The sequence below is a fragment of the Mesoplodon bidens genome (genome assembly GCF_964165515.1).
Source record: "Mesoplodon bidens genome assembly, chromosome: 10".
Taxonomy (NCBI): Eukaryota; Metazoa; Chordata; class Mammalia; order Artiodactyla; family Ziphiidae; genus Mesoplodon; species Mesoplodon bidens.
In genome coordinates, this window is record NC_138172.1 from 26,104,173 (window position 1) to 26,127,484 (window position 23,312).

At 46.7% G+C, this 23,312-nt stretch overlaps 1 protein-coding gene across 5 annotated transcripts in view; it reads left to right on the forward strand.

Annotated features, from left to right (window-relative positions):
• The window catches only part of PRICKLE2 (prickle planar cell polarity protein 2), a 347,221-nt gene that overhangs the window by 297,977 nt on the left and 25,932 nt on the right, over positions 1-23,312 (forward strand). The window lies entirely within an intron of this gene.

The following is a 23,312-nucleotide window of genomic DNA, read 5'->3' on the forward strand; positions in this document are numbered from 1 at the left end:
TGATGTGTTGAGGACATGCTCCCAAGGAAGGGGAGTGAGAGAAACCGGCTAGGATTGGGGGAGGAGCCAAGTGAAGAATGGTGTCTGGGCTGGAGTCTAGCTTCAGCCTGAGCCCACAGTGGGCTCTGGAGGATGAGTTGTACCACACAGTTGGTTGCTTCTTGGGACAAAGGGGCTGACGTTTTGCATCACCGTGTCAGTCATTGGCCCTGGGCTGCTGGAGAGTGACCTGGGGATAAGGATGTGGGTGTGGGCACGGGGGCAAGACAGCTCCCATCAGTCAAAGGCAACATTCAGGAGAAGGGGTGGCAGTGAGCTGGAGAGGGGTACTCATGAAACGGGGTGCCGCCTGGGACATCAAAGCATCCATGACAGCTTCCATGGCTGTCCTGAACCCCAGTATCTCATTAGGGAGCTGGATTTTTTTTGTTTTTTTGTTTTTTAAAGAAGATGTTGGGGGTAGGAGTTTATTAATTAATTAATTTATTTTTGCTGTGTTGAGTCTTCGTTTCTGTGTGAGGGCTTTCTCTAGTTGCGGCAAGCGGGGGCCACTCTTCATCGCGGTGCACGGGCCTTTCACTATTGCGCCTCTCTTGTTGTGGAGCACAGGCTCCAGACACGCAGGCTCAGTAGTTGTGGCTCATGGGCCTAGTTGCTCTGCGGCATGTGGGATCCTCCCAGACCAGGGCTCGAACCCGTGTCCCCTGCATTAGCAGGCAGATTCTCAACCACTGTGCCACCAGGGAAGCTCAGGAGCTGGTTTTAATGTGTAGATAAAGATGAAAGAAATGGGGATGGACAAGGAGAAGGCAGGCAGGCTGAGAAGGACAGAAGTGTTGGGAGAGACAGACAAACAGACACTCCATTGACTATTCTGGCCAACCAAATTTTCCAGCTGTTTTCTGTACATGTGAAGACAATGTCAGTGTCCTCTAAGATAGCACTACTCACAGTGTAATCTGAGGATCGGGGCTGTCCGTAGTGCACCCCGAGATAAGTACTGAAATTGACAGTGTTTAGCAACTCTTAGAGCAGTGTGACATTGCTGTGACATCCAAGTGCACATCAAGTGGGCTTGTCTTATGGGTCCAGGTGCAGACCACTCAGGGTGTTGTAGACCCACGGGCGAGTTGTCTGTGGCAAGTGCTAGCTATGAGTCCTGCTCAGGTGGGTCACATATCAGGCCACCACAATGGACTGAAAATTTAAAAACTGGTCCTTCACTACAGATAGCTTGGGAAATGCTGCTCTAAGATGCACTAAGTGTCTCTGCCCCTTGTTGGCAGGACACCAAGGAGGGAGATACACTTCTGTCCCTTACAGTAGAAATTCCCAGAGTCTAATGTGTCTGTCTGGGTGGAGATTGTGACAACCTGAGGCACATCAGCCCTAGATGGATGGATGGCCACCACTCAACTCCAGCTGGTTGTTGCCACTTGCAGGGATGCTTATTTATTCAACTAAGAGTGACAGAGCTCTTGCCATGTGCCAAATATTGTTCCAAGCACTTGATAAATATTCACTCACTTAAATAAATCATCACAACCCTTTGAAAGGTACTCTTAAAATTCTCGCTTCAGAGTTGAAGAAACTGAGGCACACAGAGGTTAAAGGACTTGCCCTAAGTCACCCAGCTTTTTTTTTTTTTGCCGTACGTGCGCCTCTTACTGCTGTAGCCGCTCCCGTTGCGGAGCACAGGCTCCGGACGCGCAGGCTCAGCGGCCATGGCTCACGGGCCCAGCCGCTCCGCGGCATGTGGGATCTTCCCGGACTGGGGCACGAACCCGTGTCCCCTGCATCGGCAGGCAGACTCTCAACCACTGTGCCACCAGGGAAGCCCAGTCACCCAGCTTTTAAACAGGGATTTGAACTGCTGCATGTGACCCCATAGCAGTGCTCTGAATCACACCAGGGTACCAACCTAATCTGAGCCCCATGTTGTCAAATCTTCCAGTTTTTCCAAAGAAAGTTAAAAATGTGGATTTTTAAAAATGTGAAACCTATTGGAACTCTCTGCTGGACAAGCAAAATGTGTCTCTGAGTTATAGGATATCTGTGCGGTGCGTTTTTAGTTTTCATTCCCCTCCAATGCTTTCACAGCTGTGCTCTCTTTTGTCCTGGAGGACAGATAGCAGATATCCTTACCCCCATGTTTCAGATGACAAAAATGAGGCTTTGGTGACTAAGCACTTCGCCTACTGTTGTAGAAGTGAGCAATTAGTACAGAGTGATGACCACCTGGCTTCCAGCCCAGTTTGTGCTATTCTCGGAAGATTTATATGCTATAATTATTTAAGAGGCCAGGAGAGAAATGTGTAGTTCAGACTCTGAAGCAGAGTTTCTCAACGCTAGACCACCTGCATGAGAATCACTGGCTGCTTGATGGAAACATGGACTCCAGGGCCTCCTCCCCAGGCCCGGTATATCAGACCCAATAGAGGTGGGGTTCAGGAACCTGCATTTTTTTTTTATTCAAACAAAGTCACAAAAATTATAATCATCCTCATTAGTTCACTCAGTCCCATGTAATTTTTTTTTCATCTTGATCTTTTGTTAGCACTTTGATGAATTCATCAGTTTTCCATTAGAGTTCTGAAAATGCTTATTCATTCAGTTCAGCAGTATAGTCAGTTACCAGAAACCCGTACTTATCAAGAGTCTTTTCCATGAATCAGGAACCTGCATTTTTACCAGCTCCCTGCTGGTGCTGTCTGAGAGCACTTGTTCCTGGGTTTGTCTGTTCTGACTTTATTGTCCTCACACTGTAACTTAGGAGGAGATCTAGGGCTTGGAGAATGTTGGAAAGGCCACACGGGTACATTTGAAGAACACACCGTCTCCGATCCTAAGGAAGAGGCCGGGTTGTTTATCCTTGAGATTTTCTACAGATCCTTGGGCAAAGCAACAAATGCCCCTCTGTCACTGAGATTTTTGGAAAGCAGCCCTGAACCTTATCTGATAGAGCTGAGAAAAATTGCTCAGATCAGCACTGTCTGATACGGTAGCCACAAGCCACATGTGACTATTGAAATTTGAGTTAATTGAAATGAAATAAAATGAAAATTTTAGACCCTCAGCTGCACCAGCCACATTTCAGGTGGTTACTAGCCACGAACTGAATTTTAAATTTCTTTTCATTTTAATCAATTTCACTTTCAATAACCATGTGTAGCTAAGCTAGAGGCTACCCTGTGGACAGCACAGATGAAGGAAGTGAGCTGTTAGGACGGGCACAATTTCAACCCCATTATTAGTCTCTTTGGAAGTTCTCTCATGAGCTCTGGTTTTTCAAATTCTAACCTAACGGTTTGGAGTACCAATTCTAGAGTTACACTCCCTAGGTTCACATGCAGCCTTCATCATGTAGGAACTGTGTGGCCTTGAACAAGTTGCTTAAATTCCATAAGATTCAGTGTCCTCATCTATGGAATCTGGTGAATAATAGTGCTTCCTTTGTAGGGTTTTTGTAGAAGGAAATGATAATACACTTAAACTCGTGAATACAGTCTTTGGCACGTATGACTCTCTCTGATGGTTACCTGCTACATTTTATTATTATTTCTCTCTCATCCCAAACATACTGGTGCATGGTTTTGGCCTCTAGGGATGTTTTGGATTCCGGTATCTCCCAGCATCCAGCAGGTGTGCAGGTTCGCACTTTTAGGTTTGAAACTGCTCCTGAGGATCCTCTTTTTCCTAACCAGCCTGAGAAGAGCATGAGAAATGGGACTAAAGAAAGCCATTTTGTGCCCCTGTGTTTCCATGGATCTGTCAGACACATCAGTGTGGAAGGGAGATGGTAGCTAATATTCATAGCACTGCTTCATTGTTCATCACTGGAGCACACCCTAAATAGCCTTTCACATCCTAGGCTGGACACACGTCACCAAGGACGTGGTGTTGACTGGGCTTGGTAATCGGTCCTTTTGCTGCTGACCCTCACTGTGGCACTCAAATTTTGCTAGAAAATTCAGTAGTCTTTTGAGAAGGCAGTGTTCTGAACTGTGTGTCTTCAAACCCTAGAATCCCAGTCTGTGAGTGAAGGTACGTGTCACCAAAGTCTTAGTCAAAACACCTTGATTCTGCAGTGAAAGCTAGATTTCAGAATAATGGATTTTTTCCCCTCTTTTATGGCCAGTAACTTGTTATTAACTAAGCCTGCAGTGTTTAATCTGGCACGAAGCATGATCTTTTTGTGGGCAGCATTTTTCCTTAGAACAGATCTTAGAAAAACAGGTAGCCCCAGTGGCTGGCCAGCCTCAGATCTGGCCTTTGACACCTCCGGTTTGGTTTAGAAGTGGGAGTGTACTGTCCCTGCCTCCTCCTTGGCAAGCACAGTCCATCCATTCTGCTCACACAGAGTGCATCAGGCCGGCACGGTCACCATTTGCATCCCCACCATGTGGAGTCTTGCAGAAGCTCTTTAACCCTGCCATTGCCTACACATGCCTCTAAAGCCGCTTGCAACCCGGGTGATCATAGTATTAGAAATAAGAATAACAAAGTCAACAACAACTAACATTGCCAGGTGTTTATCATGTACTAGGTACAGTTCTAAGCACTTTGCAGGAACTAACTCACAACATCCCTGCGAGGTACATACAGTTATTTCCATTTTACAGGTGACTTAAGTGAGACACAGAGAGGCTAAGTAGCCCAAGGCCACACAGCTTGGAACTGGAGGAGCAGGATTCAAATGTGGGCATCCTAGCCCCAGAGCCTGTGCCCTTGACCACTGTGTCATGGCAGAAGTGGATGATGATGATGTGGATGATCAGTGGTGATGATCATAATAGACCACTGACTATGATGTGACATGGTAAAGACTTCATATATAACAGCTCTTCCAATCTTCATGACAGTTCTGTGAGATAAGTCTGATGATTATACCCATTTTACAGTTGAGTACACTAAAGTTCATAGATGTCATGACCTCCCTACAGTCACCACTGATGGCCAGGACCTGAACCCGGGTGTGATAGTCTGCAAAGTCCTTGCTCTTAACCTCTTTGATCTGCATCCTCACAGGCAGGGTCGTCTTCATAGTCAGGAGATTGGCACAACGACTCTTTGCTGAAGGGACAAGGATTCCTTTCCCTGTTGCAGCCAGTTTATTGATATGTCTGTGAGGCTCGGGCAGGGCTAGAGGGAAGCTCTCAAATGAGAGCTGAACAGCAGAGGCAAAGGTGGCTGTCCGAGGTGATGTGCCTGGGTTAGACGCAGGAAAGACAAAGGAGACTAGTGCAGACCATCTGGAGGCTGGCCTCTGGGCAGGAGGCACTGATGGGGAGAAGACCACAGCTGTAGTGCAGGTTGGGGTCTGGGTTCAAGTCTCACTGGGGCAGGTGAAGAGCTGGAATTGAGACTGGTTGCCTCAGGCAGAGGCCACACCAGAGGACAGCTGGAGACTGTGGCCCTGTGGACAGCGATGAGGCTGCGAATAGGGCTATTTCTTGAGGATCAACCAGATTCTGTAAGGAGTGGTTGGGTCAGAGAGAACTGGGACCTATAGGAAGGAACTGCAGATGTGGATGGGAGTGAGGGAAAGGGAAAGGTGGTTTCTGTTCATTCATTCATTCATTCAGCCAGCAAATGTGACTTGAATGCCTGCCTCTGTGAGTTACAGCACAGTGAAGGAGAGCATGGGCTGTAGACCAGCTGGCCAGTTGGAAATTGGACTTTGTGTTTTAATACCTATGTTACGCTAGGCAAAACTGGCTTATCTATTCTGTGCCTCACTGTCCTCATCTTTTTTTTTTGGACCGCGCTGCACAGCTTGCAGGATCGCAGTTCCCCAACCAGCGATTGAACCCCAGGCCACAGCAGTGCAAGTGCCAAAACCTAAGCACTAAGACCACCAGGGAACTCCCTCACTGTCCTCATCTTTCAAATGGAATGCCAACAGTGCCTTGAAGAGTTGTTGTGGGAATTAAATGAGTTAATTCCTACAGAGAATTTAGGACAATGCCTGACACCCTCTAAGTTACTATTAGAGATTATTCTTAGGAGGTGCCATGGCCTGTTCAAGGTACTGGGGATGCGATGCTGAGCTAAAGTGGACATGGGCCTTCCCCTCCTGCACATTACAGTCTAATGGAGTTTAATACATAGTAACCATCTAATTGTACCATATAAGTTTGCATCAGTGGTAAATGTGGGGCTAGGAGGGTATACAACGAGGGCTATAGCTAAGTTAGGGAGGGCAGAGAGGGCATCCAGAAAAAGTGATGCTTAAGGGGTAAAGGGGAAGGAGCATTCCGGGTAACATGTCAGCATGTGCAGCGGTCCTGTGGTAGGAGTGTATGGCAAGTATAAAGATCTGGAAGAAGGCCCTGTTGCTGGGTGAAGCACAGAGAGTAGTAAGGCTGGGAAAGAAGGCACAGGGGGATGGTGCAGAACCATTTCAGATATTTTAAGCATTTGGGCCTTTCCACTAAGGACAGTGGAAAGCCCTTGAAGTTTCAGGCCGACAGGGAGGGGAAGTGACATGATCAGATCTGCATTTTGAAAAGATGGCTCCGGCTGCTGTGTGGGGAACTGATTGGAAGAGGGCAAGTGCTGATACAGTGAGACCCATTAGGAGGCCATCCAGGACCGTGCAGCCAGGAGAGGAGGTGAAGGTGGCAGCCCCCAAGGTGTAGACAGAGCAAAGACTGAAATAAGAGGATGCAAGTGATGGTGACCTAGGAGAGGAAATTGGCAGAGCTTTCAGTGCCCTGGGGGAATGGTCTCAGGAGACAGAAGAGGATCGATTTGAAAACATAAAAATGGATCAAAGTTTGCCTACTCTGTGATTTTTGACCCAGGCCAGCATTAGCAGAAAGTACACGTGTCACTGGCCTGGATATGCAGACACACAGTAGGAGCAGAGAGGCTTCCTGCTGTCGTTGATCAGTGTTGCACTGTTGTGGCATGTCCACGCCCTTATTATTTTTTTTAATTGAAGTATAGTTGATTTACAGTATTACATTAGTTCAGGTGTACAACATAGTGATTCAGTATTTTTATAAATGATGCTCCATTTAAAGTTATTATACAAAATAATGGCTGTATTTCCCTGTGCTGTACTACACACCCTTTTCACTTACTGGTTTTTTGTTTTTTTTTTGCGGTACGCGGGCCTCTCACTGTTGTGGCCTCTCCCATTGCGGAGCACAGGCTCCGGACGCGCAGGCCCAGCGGCCATGGCCTTCGCGGCATGTGGGATCCTCCCGGACCGGGGCACGAACCCGTGTCCCCTGCATCGGCAGGCGGACTCTCAACCACTGCGCCACCAGGGAAGCCCTCGCTTACCAGTTTTATACATAGTATGTGTCCACGACTTTAACATGCATCACCTACATACCTTGACAAGGGAAGCTTGGTTGCAGAATACCGGGACGTATTGATTGCTAGGGGGTAATGGGATAATTTTTCAGCATTTCTGGCAAACAGGAAAAGGCGGAGAAAACCTCAGTTTGAGGATCTGAAGTAACAACCCACTTTGCCAAGAATGTCTGCAATGTTTTTAAATCCTTGTAATGCGAAACATTTTTATATTTAATTTGAGGCAGGAACGTTTCTCCCGTCCTTCTGCATAACTTAGATATCCATCCTCTAACCCGATTTCTCTATTAAAATTGTTGGGTAAAACCTCCTAACCAGCTGGCACCCATTACTTGACGGCTTCCCCTCAGACGTGCTCATAAATCACATGGCCCAGATCTTCCTGATCATTTCCTCCACTGGGGAATATGTGCAGCCCAGTCTGGAATTACAGATTTGAAAACCTAGAACTCACCTTGAATTTTGTCAGTTGGCCCCAGAGCCAGCCCAGGATCTACTTGGGAAATGCATAAGGATTGTCTTTGTTCACTGGAATTAGAGAACTCTTTTGTTTGCAAGCATCAGAATCCCAACTCGAAAGGGTGTAAAGAACCAGGTTTTGTTTTTAATTAAGTAACTACAAAGTTCCCAGATTTTTGTTCCAGATCCATGTGCACAAATGATGTCATCAGGACTCAGCCTCTTTCCTCTCTCAGTTCTTGTTTCCTCCACACTGGCTTTATTCTCAGGCAGCTCTTCCCAGAGGCAGTAAGGAGAGCTCTCAGCAGCTCTAGGCTAATGTCCCTTAGCATCAGGTCAAGGGGAATGGGAACTGATCTGTTTTAATAGTGTCACTGAAAGTCCCAGAATTGAGTCGCATTTGCCTAACTTGGGCCACCCTCGGAGGGGTGGAATCAATGCTCTTTGGCCAAGCCCGAGTCACATGTCTATCCCAGGAACTAGGCAATGGGGTCAAGGTCACCAGAACTGTAGGGACTGAGAATGGAGATGGGGAGCTTCTCCAAGGGAGATCAAAGTAGCCTTTTCAAAGGAAGGGGGATGGTGCTGCAAGAAGGTAAAAGCCACAGGTGTCTACTTCTGGACCACAAGTATCCCACCCATCTGGGGCTGACCACACCCCATCCCCACCCCTTGATCTGGTTCCTTCCTCCAAAAGCCCTACCATTTAAACTTGACATCAAATGTCCATTACGTATGTCAGCCATGTTTTTCTGGAGACACAGCTCTGCTCTTTGGGGCATGTCCCTGTGGTGGTTTTTTTTTTTTTTTTTTGCGGTACGCGGGCCTCTCACTGTTGTGGCCTCTCCCGTTGCGGAGCACAGGCTCCGGACGCGCAGGCTCAGCGGCCATGGCTCACGGGCCCAGCCGCTCCGCAGCATGTGGGATCTTCCCAGATCGGGGCACGAACCCACGTCCCCTGCATCGGCAGGCAGACTCTCAACCACTGCGCCACCAGGGAAGCCCCCTGTGGTGGTTTTAATGGGGAGGTTTCAGATGGTTTGAGGGACAGGTTGGATGGTACCGTGTTGAGGATGTGATTCAGGAATGCTTTCTGACTGGTCTCATAGGGTGACTGCCTCTGTGCTTCTCGAGGAAGCCATGCCCTCTTGTTGGCATTTCTTAGCTCTGAACCAGGCTCACAGACCAGGGACCAGATGAAAACCAGCAGAGTGAATGTCATAGGAGAGTCTTTTTGTTCCCTGTTTCTTTCTGAGTCAGTGTTTTGGTGTGTGGGGAAACAGAGGACATTGTCAGAGCCAGGGGTGACAAATGCGGAGCAGTGGACAGACGGGACAGAGCCCAGCCCACGGTGGCTGGTGCACCCCTGCTCCCTGTCGTGGTCTTGCTGACATTTTCTGGGTCCAGAGAAACTTTTCCAGCGTCCTGATTGTTGTTTTTTTTATAAATTTGTTTATTTATTTATGGCTGTGTTGGGTCTTCATTGCTGCCCGCAGGCTTTCTCTAGTTGCGGCGAGCGGGAGCTATTCTTCATTGTGGTGTGCGGGCTTCTCATTGTGGTGGCTTCTCTTGTTGTGAAGCACGGGCTCTGGGCACGTGGGCTTCAGTAGTTGTGGCACACGGGCTCAGTAGCTGTGGCACACGGGCTTAGTTGCTCCGCAGCATGTGGGATCTTCCCGGACCAGGGCTCGAACCCATGTCCCCTGCATTGGCAGGCAGATTCTTAACCACTGCGCCACCAGGAAAGTCCCCAGTGTACTGGTTTTTAATAACCACTCAGGAGGCTTATTTATAACCTCCTTGGGCATGAGCAGTCAGCTATGCTGAGAGTAAGGAACCGTGGTTGCTGACAGGAGAAAAAAGATGGCTGATTTTATTCATTTTATTATTGAAAATGCAATGCTGGAAAAATGGGTCTAGGGTGGAGGCCAGGGGGTGATGGGCTTTTCAGACTGGTAAAAGATTTTACAGAGTGGATTTTTAAAGAATGAGCATACATTACTCTTGGAACCTTTGAATTTGGGAGTCTCACATGGGCAATGAGCTAGCTCTTGTCCACTTGAAAAATGGCTTTGAAATACAGATCTTTAGGGTTTATTTTTTAAACTATTGACAGTTAGGAAAATGTAAAAGAGAAAAATTGAGAAAAGTGATAGAAATAGGGAAAAAAATATCCCTACGCCTATCACTGGACTAGTGCTAATATATTGGTGAATTTTCCAGTTTTTCCCCATATACTGGTATATCATTTTTTTCTGAGTTGTAGGCATACTGAATATTTTGTGTCCTGAATTTCTTCATTTGCATTCTATTATCAGCTTATGCTCAGAGCTTTTGTAACCATCATTTTTGATGACTGCATTAATATTCAGCTGAATGACTGTTACTACGACTCTGGAATTGGACACTTAGGCAGTTTCCAAACTGATTTTTATTCAAATCTTGATTTCCTTTGATTTCCATCAACAAAACATACTTTTTTGACCTTCCCTTTTCTTATCAACATAAACTTAAATATTTTGGCTCAGTGGCTCACCAGATCCTTGACCTTCTCAGCTTGGCCACTTGGGAAAGCATTTTAGCATCTCCTCCACAGAGTGTTCTGGTGGCAGCATGAGGTCTATCAGCAATACTGTGCCACCCATCACCTGTCTTAACCCTCTTCAACCCATACATGAAGTGTGTCCCAGAGCACTGGAAAATTAATATGATTGAAACCCCACTTCCTAGTAATGAGCCATAGGGAGCCAGCTTTTAGGAGAATACTTCTCCATGTAAATAGTCATCCATCCAATCTATCATTAGAGTCATCCAAGGACCACCTACATTACATTCCTTTGGGATGCTTGCCAATAATGCAAATTCTTGGGCCCCACCCCAGACTCACAAACAAAATCTCTCAGGGCTCAACCCTGGACTCAGGGTTTTCTAACACGTGCTCCCGGAGGACTCTCAGGCCCACTAAGTTTGAGGAAGGGCCACTGAGCTAGAGATACCCAGACTCCTCCCCTCATCACCTGAGTGATCAACCATCCTTACCATTTCGTCTATGGCTGGAACGTTCATCTATCCTACAGTGCCCTTTTTGCATCTCCTCTTAGCCCTGAGTCCAGCCTCCTGTGTAGACAAAAGAAAAAGTAGATCATGCTTGTTCTGAAAAGCTCTGAAGATGTCCCTGATAACAAATCACTCTTGGTCCAGTAAGTAGCATTCTAATGAGTCAAGAGCACATGATCTGAAACATATGGGTGGGGTAGTCCTTGATTACATAGTATGGATTAAATAGGAAAGAAGGTAATACTTGCCAAGTGGTTTTGGTATTTTCACAGGATACAGCAGAAAAAGTGGGCAATAAAATACTCTTCAAATAGGGCCAGTTTCAGTTCTAAATCAATGTGAAACTCAAAAGGCCATGAAACCAAAGTTTCATAAGAATAACTTTCAGCAGTCCTCCAGTTTTTTACCAGCATCATCTTGAGAGCACCCATGTAGCTGTCTGTGTGCGTGTATGTGTTTTTTTCTGAGCTCTCTTCTGCCAGGCGGCTCCTCCAGCCTGCCCTTCCCAAATCAAAACCAGACCGTGACATGTTTCTGCGAGGCAGCTGTCACAAATCAGGCTGAGCAAGCAGGCGGGGCACCGTCTAGAAGATAAAGTCTCTGTGTCCCAACACAAAATTACTAAGAAAAAACCTCGTGTTTTCTTTGGTACAAAAACTTTTAACAGCTTAAAAACGTCATGCTGAATTACCCATCCACTTAGCTAAAGATTGATGGCATATTTCTTCCTTTTTTTTTTTTTCCTCTGTTCTGGAAAATCATGTTTCTCAACTCTCAGCTGCCCAGGGTTTTGGCATTCCAGTTTGCAGACCATCCAGCCCCCATCTTCTCCTTTCTCTGTTTTTTTCCCCGTGTACAAAGAGTGGAGGCAAAAACGAGCTCATTTTGCTCCTTGCAGAGTAGAAACTGTCCTTCTGTGCATTTCCATTCTCTGGACCTTTCCTTGGAGCAGATCCTTGACTCTCAGCTGTGCCAGGTCTGAGGGATGCTTGTTTCTTGGGATCAGCCGTCCTGCCCAGTCACATCTGCGTCCCTGAGAGTGTTCAGTCCAAGGACACCTGTGGGGACGTACTTTCGATTCTGACATTGTGAGAGCATCCATAGCAAGGATTCTGTAACTGCCCAACAGCAAGCAGTCTGGACCTCGCCAGGGTTTCTCATCCAGGCTGGAGCAGACTTCCAATGGCTGCCTTTCAAAGCGGAGTTGCTGATTTAAAAGGGCAGAAAAGTCCGTTTCAGGCTTTCCATGTGTCTCTTCCTTGGGAGCAGATTGAGCTCAGAGCTGAAAGAGAAGTGAGAGGAGGAGAGAACAGCCTAGAACAACTCATCCTTTTTATTTCTTTTGATACTGGGTCCTGGGTGAAAAGATCAGGGGGAAACTTCCTTTGCCTGAGATGCACATTGATGTACAGACACTGCCCTGGGGTCAGCATGATGGTCTAGATGAGTGACTCTCAGTAGGGGCAGGTGGAGGTGGGGAGGGTGGGGATTTTGCCACCCAGGGGACATATGGCATTGTTTGGAGACATTTTTGGGGTGCAGGGTGCTCCTGGCTTCTAATGGGTAGAGGTCCGGGAAGGTACTGCTAAACATCCTCCAGTGCCTAGAACAGCACCTTCCCTTCCGGCAGAGAATTAATCCTGCCTCATGAGCCAGTAGTGCCAGAGTTGAGAAAGCCTGGTCTAGACACAGGGAATTCGATTAGAAAGCATCAGCCCCCATGAAAGCCACTGAGAACCACATCTGAGGAGGTCATGATGTCACATGAAGGGGTGGGTCTGCCTGGCCTGGCATTTCAGAAGCCCTCTCTGTAGCTGAAAGAACCCTTTCTGCTTCTTGGTCTGACCCCAGCCACAGCGCCCAGTGAGTCTTAACGGTTTAAGGATCAAACCAACCTGGTTGAAATCCCATCACCACTGTAGCTGCGTGACCTCGGACAAGTGGCTTAAATCTCTCAGTCCCTCAAATTTCTGCCACACGGGGCTGTCATGGAACAGGAGGTGATATGCAGAAAGCACTTAACTGCATGCCCGGCACTTGGCAAACTCAATATTTGAGAGTTATTATTACTCTTATTATTAGGTGCCCCAGCGCGCTGACCTCCTGTCTCTTTCCTTTTAATTCTGTCTCAGCCCGTTGCTCATTTGCCAGGGAGAAGGGGGATTGAATGGAACTCAGACATCATTATCATAGACAGAGATGGAAGGAGAGGGCCAGGATCAATAGAGGAGCCTGAGATCTGGCGGTTCTGTAGATGTCACAGACCCAGCCCATGCTGACGCCCACAGCTGGGGAGCTTTATGGCTTGGATTTTCAGGAATGTTTGCAACTGGAAAGATGAGCCCCTTTCTCCCTGAGTCTCAATTTCCCACCTTGTCTGAGCTGAAAGAGGCTAGCAGAATCTGTGGCCTAATTATGCCCGCATAACACCTATTAGCGCTAACATAACACCTATTAGCACTGAGGGAGCCCGCCTCCCCATGTAAGGAAGCCAGGATGTCACCTCCCAAACCACAGCCTGTCCTCTGCTGATCCCCCTCCCTCCAGTGTCAATTAACTTCTCAGACAATTCCCATTTGCCACAGCTTAGAGGAGTTAATTTGTTCTTGGAATCTGTGGATGAGAAACAGGCCCAGTTCTGGGCCATGAGCTAGGAAGACAGTGGGGGGGTGTCCAACAATGGAAATTTTCCACTGAGATCATTATCAGTCTCAGAGACATGCCCGGCTCTTATCTGCAGATCTGTTTCAAGTTCAGGCCCCTCGGCAGGGAGAGGAATTCCAGCCTGGCCTGAGGTGCTCATAAAGGTCTCCCTAAAGCAACCCAGATCTCACCTTTTTTTTTTTTGAATTGAAGTACAGTTGATTTACAATGTTGTGTTCATTTCTGCTGTACAGCAGAGTGATTCAGTTATACATAGATATATTCTTTTTCATATTCTTTTCCATTGTGGTTTATCACAGGATATTAAATACAGTTCCCAGATCTCACCGTTCTTGAGTCAACCGTGGGTGACTGGGCTTTCTGTCACCTGAGCATTGTCCTTTGTGGCTCTTTCTGCGCAGGATTAGGGCAGTCCAGGAAGCACATAGCTTCCTCTGTCTTCTTCTGCCCTCTGAAGCTGTTTATTTTGGGGACTTTGTTGTCAGGGCATGTGGGTGGCACACCTTTATCTGGCAATATTGGATGGAACACAGCAAACTGGAGGACATTTTTATTCTAGCTCTTCTCTGAGCCCCCGGACTGCTGCAAAAGGAGAATTGTAAGCATTCTTAGTGGGTTTTCAGAAATGCCATCCCGCCTTCCCCCGTCATCCAGCAGCTGAACCCAAAGCCCTCCGGGGAGCATTGAGATGTAAATATCATTCACTTGCAACCCAGCCCCTAATATTATGAACTTCAGTGGCAAAAGCTGCAGAAGATGCCCCATCACCCTTTATGGTATCCCCCCAGAATACACCTCTAAGGTGCTGGGTTTCTAGAGTTGCCATTTTTTAAAATTAATTAATTTATTTATTTGTTTATTTCTTTATTTATGTTGCCATTTAAAAGGGAGCCATGCTCATGTGTCTCCCTCACCCACTCACAAACCCACCAATCCTGTTTTATCTATCTTCTATACCAGAGTTTGATACAAGATTTTTTTTTTGAAACAAAAAGAATGGGGAAAAGAAAGGCATTTAAAACATCTTGGTGCTGAGTTGTTTTATATTCATTTATTCAACAAATATTTATTGGGCGTCTACCACGTGCCAGGCACTCTGCTCATTGCCACGTATACATTGGTGAATAAATCAGATCCAATCCCTGTGTGCGTCAGAGCCCCAGCAGGAAACAGATGGCACAGGAAAGGGTAATTAAAGGAAGCCTAAGGAAGGAGGCCACTGGGTAGTAACTGAGACCTTAGGCAGAGAAGCTCAGCCAGCCTGCAGCCTGGGGGAGGGAGCCGGGCAATAAACATCCTGACCTCTCTCACTTTCTGCCCTCTGATTTCCTCCTGGGAGTCAACCCCAACCAGAAGCCCAAGGGTAAGAGAGCCAGCCATTGGTGCAGCTTTCTGGGAGAACAGGGTGGAGATGGTTATAACTGTAGCAGGGGACATACAAGCACACTAAGGTCAGATTATGATATGTGATATGAAAAACATGAGCAGGGTAAAGACATGAGAGAATTGAGGATTAACAACATTAAAAGGATGGTCAAGGAAGCTGTCTGAAGTGATGTTTAAGCTAAGAATTAGATAAGGACTTGACCTTGCAAAGGAAGGGAGGGGGAGAGGAAGAAGATTAAAGGCTTAAGGAATAGCATATGCAAAGGCCCTGAGGCAAGAGAGAACTTTACAGTTCTAATAGTAACTGAAAACAGGCCAGTGTGCTAAGAGTGTAGTTGTCAGGGGGGAGAGCTATACTTAGAGCCCTGAAGCACTCACATTTTATTGCTGACTCAAATTCAGCCTCCTGGCATCCCTCTGAGGACACTGTCCTAGTCCCTTTTTAGTGGGGTGTCTTAAAGGAGAAAAAGGTGACTTGCAGAATAGGTTGGGAAAGCAAAGACAAGAGTACACAGAAACACTAGGTCAGAAATATCATGTGTGTCAGGGAGTGTGGGGGGAGAACTTATTTGAAAACAAAAATGTTTTTTTTTTTAAATCTGAACTCTTTCTGTTGATCTTTGTGTTGCTATAGCTTTTTTTTTTTTTTTTCCTTTCAGTGCTGATTTCTGGCTGGTTGTCTCCTGGATTTCATATACATGGTACACTTGAATTTTACCCCAGGTATCCTGGCTTATTTAGCCAAGCCACTAATATATAAATCTGATTAAAGCAAAGCCTTTCCTTAAGTAAACAGTAAGCCCTGAAAACATATGTCTAAACATATGATTCACAAATCTCCTTCCTTTATTATTGCACAATTTAGCCAGTTTGGGCCATAGCAAACAGCCTCCAGGGCTCTTGGGACAGATCCATTGGTCCTCAAGAAGAAAGGTGGATGCGTTCTGGGTGGCTCTTGCCATAGTTACCGAAGGCTTTCACCCAGCCTTCAAGGATCTGAATCCTTCCACCTTTCCTCAAAATTCCTTCCTAAAGTGAAGGTCCAGGAGTTCAACAAGATTTTACATTGTTGGGGGGAAATCATCATGTGACATTGTCCTTGTAGAATCTCAGCACTGTGGTAAGACAAGAGATGAGACCAAGTGGGTTCACAGTTCAGGACAAATTCAGTGACTGGTGACCAAGGCTCATCCTCACAGATCTCAAGAGCCATCACATGTGTGAGGCCCTTGGCAGCCATTAGCGTGGTTCTTGTTAACTAGGAAAAGGGAGCCAATAATCTCATGGGAATTCCTACCTCAAACTCAAAAGGTATAAAGTGAGTAATTAGCACTTATTCTAAAGAGAATGGCCACCGTGTCGTCTCCATCTCTTTTAAGAGAGAGTTTAGTTGGGCACCTATTGGAAAGATGTAAGGTAGTGTCAACGAAAAAGTAATCTGTGATCTAAGAAAGAAATGGAAAATTTTATTTGAGCCAAGTTGAGGATTATAACCTGGGCACAGCCTCTCAGAAAGCTCCAAGAACTGTTCCGCCCATCGGAGGTCAAAACACAGTTATTATAAGTTTTTGAGACAGAGGGCGGTACATTTAATGACATATTATTGACGGTTTGCACAATCCAGATCTGTAAGTACAAAGCGGTGGGCCATCATGACTCCTTACAATATTAAGAAGGAATGTTACCTTTTAAGGAGCTGTCTTGGTGGTAGGAGAACAATGCTGTATACGGTTGGGGAGGTATTTTGGCCAGTGAGGGGAGGTGTGGTCGATGCCTAATGCAGATACACAATGCACCGTGGAGGGGAGAGGAGGCCAAATGGCAGAGAAAAAGTTTTTATGTTCAACTTTTTCTTGTCTGGCCGTAAAATATTAATTTTATTTCACAGTAGACAAGAAACTCCTCGGACACTGGTTCTCAATCTTCACCACACAGGAAATCATCTGGGGAATATAAAAGAATACAGATGCCTGCCCCCCCCCCACCAAGATGTCAATATAACTGGTCTGGGGTTTGCCCTGGGCGAGAGGATGTTTTAAGACTCCCTGTAATTCTACCAGGCAAACAAGCTTGAGAAGCAGTGTATTAAGGCAAATCCATATTTTTCAGCAGGTGCGTGTATTTCCAGCTTCTGGGATGATTTATGGGTGGTTCTGCTTCTAGTGTCCCCGTCTGGTCTGTTTTCTCTCTGTCTGTGAAGTAGCGCACATCCTAAGGGAGAGAGCGCTCATTTCTGAGCGTACAGAATGCTCTCTGGTAGCATCTTTGCTCTGCCAAATCCAACCCAAAAGCATCTAGAAATTGCCATTAGGTGATGGTCTCAAGGGTCAGATAGGCCCCTACTGAGTTCTCAGCTTGGACTGTGAGCAGTTCTGTAACCTTGGACAAATTACCTAAACTCTTGGAGTCTGAATTTCCTCACGTATAACAAACCTTTCAGAGGATTAAATGAGAAAGCCCTTAATACAATTGCTAGATCACAGTAAACACTCAAAAACGTTTGTGGTTTTCATCAGCAGAGATGTGAAAGGTTCCCAGGCCATGTGCATTTTGATTCTGTAATAGCTAAGGACTGACCTGGGAAAGCCAAGTGAACCCCGATAAACAACAACAACAACAATTCTAGCTATGATCCTGGTCTTGGAGATGAGGAAACTAAAGATCAGAGAGTTCAAGGTCACACTGCTAGTGACTAGATGAGTGGGGGATTAGAGCAGGTTTCCCAGGCTATACTTTTCACCACCATTTCATATATTTCTCTCCATAAAATAAAAGCTCTAGAAAGAAGAGGAGACTCATGGGGACTGACATCAGCCCTTAATCTTGGCTGAGAAAAGGGAGTTGACCCAAAGCTCAGGTTTTTCTCTGATGGGAAGGGTTCTCCAGAGAGACATCAGCCAGTGGGCAGGGTCCCCCGATTGCCACAGGCACCTCGAAAAATCATCTTCTTGCCCTTTCTTCGTTTGCTTCCCTTCCTCACAGCTGTCCAGCCCATAGGCTACCTCACAGCAGCCAGGGCGCCAGCCCAGGCTCAGCCCAAACAACCTCGGCAGCTGCTGTTGCAAGACCAGGGTGACCAGCTGAGCCCGGTGGGTCCCCCTTTTTCTTCTTGCTTACTGCTTCTCTTTGCTGTGGTAGAACCACAGTCCTCTGCAACTTGCTTTCAGTAGCAGTGGTTCAGACCAATGTATCTCATGTTTTGTTTTAAATGAGGCATGCCCTCTTTTTTTTTTTTTTTTTTTTTTGCAGTACACGGGCCTCTCACTGTTGTGGCCTCCCCCGTTGCGGAGCACAGGCTCCGGACGCGCAGGCTCAGCGGCCATGGCTCACGGGCCCAGCCGCTCCACGGCATGGGGGATCTTCCCGGACCGGGGCACGAACCCGTGTCTCCTGCATCGGCAGGCGGACTCTCAACCACTGCGCCACCAAGGAAGCCCCCATGCCCTCTTTTTAACAAAATAAACGTGAGACTTTTACACCCCACCTCACCTCGGCTTCTGATTCTTTGCACTCCTTCTCTCTTGTTCAGAGACTATCCTCTGTACATCCCCAAGGCAACCAAGATCTACTGTCATAAATAGAGCTAACATCTGGGAAGCCTTTTAAGTGGGACACTATGTTAACTACTCATTTAGACATTCCTTGGTTAATCTTTGTGATAACGCTGTGAAGCATACGTGTCGGGTCATCTCTATGTCACAGATAAGGAGTCTAAGACTCTTACATGTGGAGTCACGTGTTCAGGACCATAAGGCAGCAAGTGGCTTGAACCAGGGTCCCAACACTTGCGTCCTATACTTTTAACCATAATCCCATGGTTCTCGATGGGGACATTTGTCAACGTCTGGACCCATTTTGAGTTGTCAGAGGAGAGGGTGGGATGCTACTGGCATGTCGTGGGTAGAGACCAGGGATGCTACTCAACATCCCACAGTGTACAGCCTCAACCCCGCAAGAGAGAATCACCTGACCCCCAATGTCAGAAGCGCCAAGGCTGAGAATCTCTGCCATAGCCCTAAACTGCTAAGCTACCTCTCCTTAGTTTGTCCTATGAAAATAATGGTTAATATGGTGTTAGAGTATTGAATATGCTTTTTAAAGTGCCCATGCCTCTCCCTCACCCTCTAACTCTCCCCTAGTTGGGGAAAGCACAGCCACTCCACTCCCCACTTTGATAATCCCCGGGTTTGACTTTGTCAGAATCACTTCACCTTGATAGCAGCAGAGGTTTGCATCTGTCTTCCTGAGTTTCTTTTCACCTGTGGCGGAGTTCGTCTATGTGCTGGACCAGCTTCAGGAACTCAGTGGCTCCAGACGTGGAGAAAGCAGGTGGGTGGTCTGCGACCACGCCAGCCCTTCCTGTTCCCCTTTCTCCTGTGTCTCCTCATCCTCATCCACCACCAACACCTCTCTTCTTTGTTGAGGTTCCACTTCAGTTGATGTCTGGGACCCTCATTCTGAGTCTGATTGGGAGACCCCAAAGCACGAAACGGGACCAAGAGAGAGAAAGCAGGTCAGGATTCCAGGTTTGCAGTGTCTGGTTATCTTCAGCATCCTGGCCTTGATGTGACTCGGACAGCACCACAGGGCACGTGGGCACCGCTGCCAGGGCCTCAGGAAGGGAGGGCATTGCCTGTGCTGAGCTAGGCAGGTAGGATCTGGCTTTTGGGATTGGGAAGCAGAAGACATCCGTGGTGGAGAGCTTAAGCCTTCAGTCAGGCTAACCCGGGTTTGAGTGCTCCCTGTGTGCTCTGGGTGACTGAGCCCGGCCCCCGCCAACTTCTCTGAGCCTCAGATTCCTCTTCTGAAGAATGAAAATAACCATACGCGCTCTTAGGGTGTTGATGAGAATTGAATGAGGTTGGATATGTACAGTTGCGGAGCACCATGCCTCGCTCATGGCAGATATCCAGAAGGGCACCTCATGTGAAATGCTCAATGGAGAAAAACTGACGGAGGACAGGCCACAGAGGTGGGGCAGGGAGGTCAGGTGGACAGTGGTGGTGGGAATAGTAGTCGTGGTAGTAATGGCATTAATTATTGAGTAGTTTCTGTGAAATGAGGGCTACGCCTAGAGCATCATATGCGTTAACTCACTGTGTAAGGGCAGGGTCTGTTCTTATTCCCTGGTGCGTCCTCCACAAAAATGCTCCACTTCCCTCTCCCCTGCCTTGTTTTTCTCTGTAGCACTTAGCACTATTTGACATAGTATATATTTTATTGCTTAGCTTGTTCATTGTCATCCTCCACTAGTTAAATGGAAGCTGCATGAAGGTGGAGACTTCATATGGTTTGGTTTTGCTGCTGTTGCCCCGGCAGCTGAAGCACCGTCTGACACAGCAGTCATTTGGTAAATCTCTGACCCACGGTAGGCATTCGTGAAATACGATGCTGCATGAAGGAGCCTCCATTTTACAGATGAGAAAACAGGCTTAGAGAGATTACGAGATTTCCCCAAGATCCCATGGCTCATGAGAGGCAGCCAGAGTCCACAGCCTTTGTGATCAGACTGCCTCATCCAGCATTGTTTGGCCAGTAGTGGTGACCACAGGTAAGTGTCCTTGGGGCTCATACCTAAAACCAGCTACAAAGGCAGAATGTCCTTTGCTTGGCTTCAGAACTTTGAGGTCGAGTGTGGGTGGAGATGGGATGGTTTGAGATCTGAAACCACCTACCCTGGTTTCTCATGCCTCACTTATGAGCTCCAGATATTTTCAGTTGCAAACAGCTGTGAATAACTTAGCACAAGATTCGGGGCGGAACTTATTTTCTTGTCACTTCTTACAGTGTCCCAGAAATGATAGGCATGTGTGTAATATCCTTGTCCCCAGCTTTGTTTCGGCCCCAGAGATAGAGCCTGGCTTCTAGCTGTCCTGGGAGGTAGGCTCAGGTAGAAGAGGGTAGGCTTCTAAGTTTTTCCATGTAATTTTATTAGCTTCTCTAATTACAAACAAAGTTCTTTTTTAAAAAACTACAAAACTACAGAAATGTGTATGATATAAGTTGAAATTGTCCCGTAAGTTCTACTCCCCACCACCATTAGGTGAATACTCCTTTAGTATTTATCTCTGGGCATACACTGACAGTTACTTAATTACAAACAAAAAAGTCATTGTACTGTTTTGCAATTTGTTGTTGTTGTTTTACCTAACAGTATACCTTGTTCATCTTTCCCTTTTGGTCTTTGTAGCTCTAATGCATCTGAATCTATATAATATTTCATTGTATGATTATACTATCATCCTTTTTTTGTTTGTTTGTTTAAATTTTTATTTATTTATTTATGGCTGTGTTGGGTCTTCGTTTCTGTGCGAGGGCTTTCTCTAGTTGTGGCAAGCGGGGGCCACTCTTCATCGCGGTGCGCGGGCCTCTCACTATCGCGGCCTCTCTTGTTGCGGAGCACAGGCTCCAGACGCGCAGGCTCAGTAATTGTGGCGCACGGGGCTAGCTGCTCCGCGGCATGTGGGATCTTCCCAGACCAGGGCTCGAACCCGTGTCCCCTGCATTGGCAGGCAGATTCTCAACCACTGCACCACCAGGGAAGCCCACTATCATCCTTTTAACGCATCCCCTATTGCTGGACACTTGGGTTTTTTACAATTTTTTTATTGTTACAATTTGTGTTCTGGTGAATATCTTTTTACTTATATTCATGTGCTTGTTCAAGTTTTCCCAGAGCATAAATTCCCAGAAGTGGAATTTCTGGATCCAGGAATATGCACATTGCAAGTTCTGTAGATGCTACCAAATTGCCCTCTTTTGGTTGTATAACTTTGCACTTCCATCAAAAGACTAGGGACTCTGAGATGGTCACTTGGTAGGACCAAATCCTGCATGAGGACAGGGGCTGTACATCATGCCCAGTGTGGTCACCCACTTGCTCTGATATTTGCAGGTTTTCAGTGCTCAGAGAACAGAGAACTGCTTTGATGGCCCAAGAGTTGGAGGCAGACCAACTAAAATCCCTCCCTCTCTACCAGTCTCCAGCATCCTGATGGGTTTCTCGGGTACCAGCCATCTGAACAGTTTCCAGGGGAGCTGGGTTGCCATCTACCCTGGCTGGGTTGGCACAAGGACCACACTTAGTGTCAAGGGTTGGGGAATTAAGTCATCAGTCATCAGCAGCCAAGATCTGGCGGGAAAGGTGACACAACTTGTCCTGGAAATTCTGCATCTGACAGTGGCCCAGGGCTTGGCGGATCAGAGAATCCTTGCACCTTGCTTGGTGCTGGTGAGGCAGAGTGACATAACAGGCAGCTTTTCAGACTCTGAATTCCAAGGTTGCTGGCAAGTGAGGGGAGCAGGTGCTGGGGACCTGTTGTTTAATTATTCACACTCGTATGACTTCAAAGCAGTGTTTTGTTTAATTTTAAAGGCATCAAAATTAACTGAAGAACTTGTTGAAAATGCAGATTTTTGAGCCTCGCTCTTAGAAGTTCTGATAGAGTAGATCTGGGAGAAGCCCCCCAGATGATTCTTACACAGGTGGTGCCAGGCCCACACTCTTTTTTTTTTTTTTTTTTTTTTTTGCGGTACACGGGCCTCTCACTGTTGCAGCCTCTCCCACTGCGGAGCACAGGCTCCGGACGCGCAGGCTCAGCGGCCATGGCTCACGGGCCCAGCTGGTCCGCGGCATGTGGGATCTTCCCGGACCGGGACACGAACCTGTGTCCCCTGCATTGGCAGGCGGAGTCTCAACCACTGTACCACCAGGGAAGCCCCCACACTCTATTGTAAAGTGAGCCTTGTCCGCTCAGTTAGGACTTTCTGGGGGTAGGGCCAGGCTAACAGGTACCACATGATCCATTTGAGGACTGGTAGTAGGTTTAGACTAATGAAAGATGACAAAATACACAAATCTTAGGTTTAGGTTTCTCTTTCTCTCTTTTTCTTTTCTTTCTACCAAAAAGCTACACCCCTAAATGTTTCCTGACTGTTTAGGAACCACCTAAGTATTTTCAATTCTAACCTCTCTGGCAGCACCCCAATAACTCTTCTTGCTTCCCTTTTACCCCCTTGATCAGAACTTACCTCTCCTAGGCACCATTCTCTTGGGGATCCAGTGCTGCTGTGGTACCTATCCAGTAATCCATACTGATCTGATTATGGGCAGTGTCTCTCTCGGATCATAGAATCAAAATCACAGACACTCACAGAAATGGGTGAAGGGGATCAAAAGGTACAAACTTCCAGTTAGAAAGAAAATACGTGATGGGGTTATAATGTACAGCATGGTGACTCTAGTTAATAACACTGTATTGTGTATTTGCAGGTTGCTAAGAGAGTAGATCTTAAGAGTTCTCTTCACAAGAAAAAAGAAAGTTACTATGTATGATGATGAATGTTAACTAGACTTACTGTAGTCATCATTTCGCAGTGTACACAAATATTGAACCATTATGTTGTACACCTGAAACTAA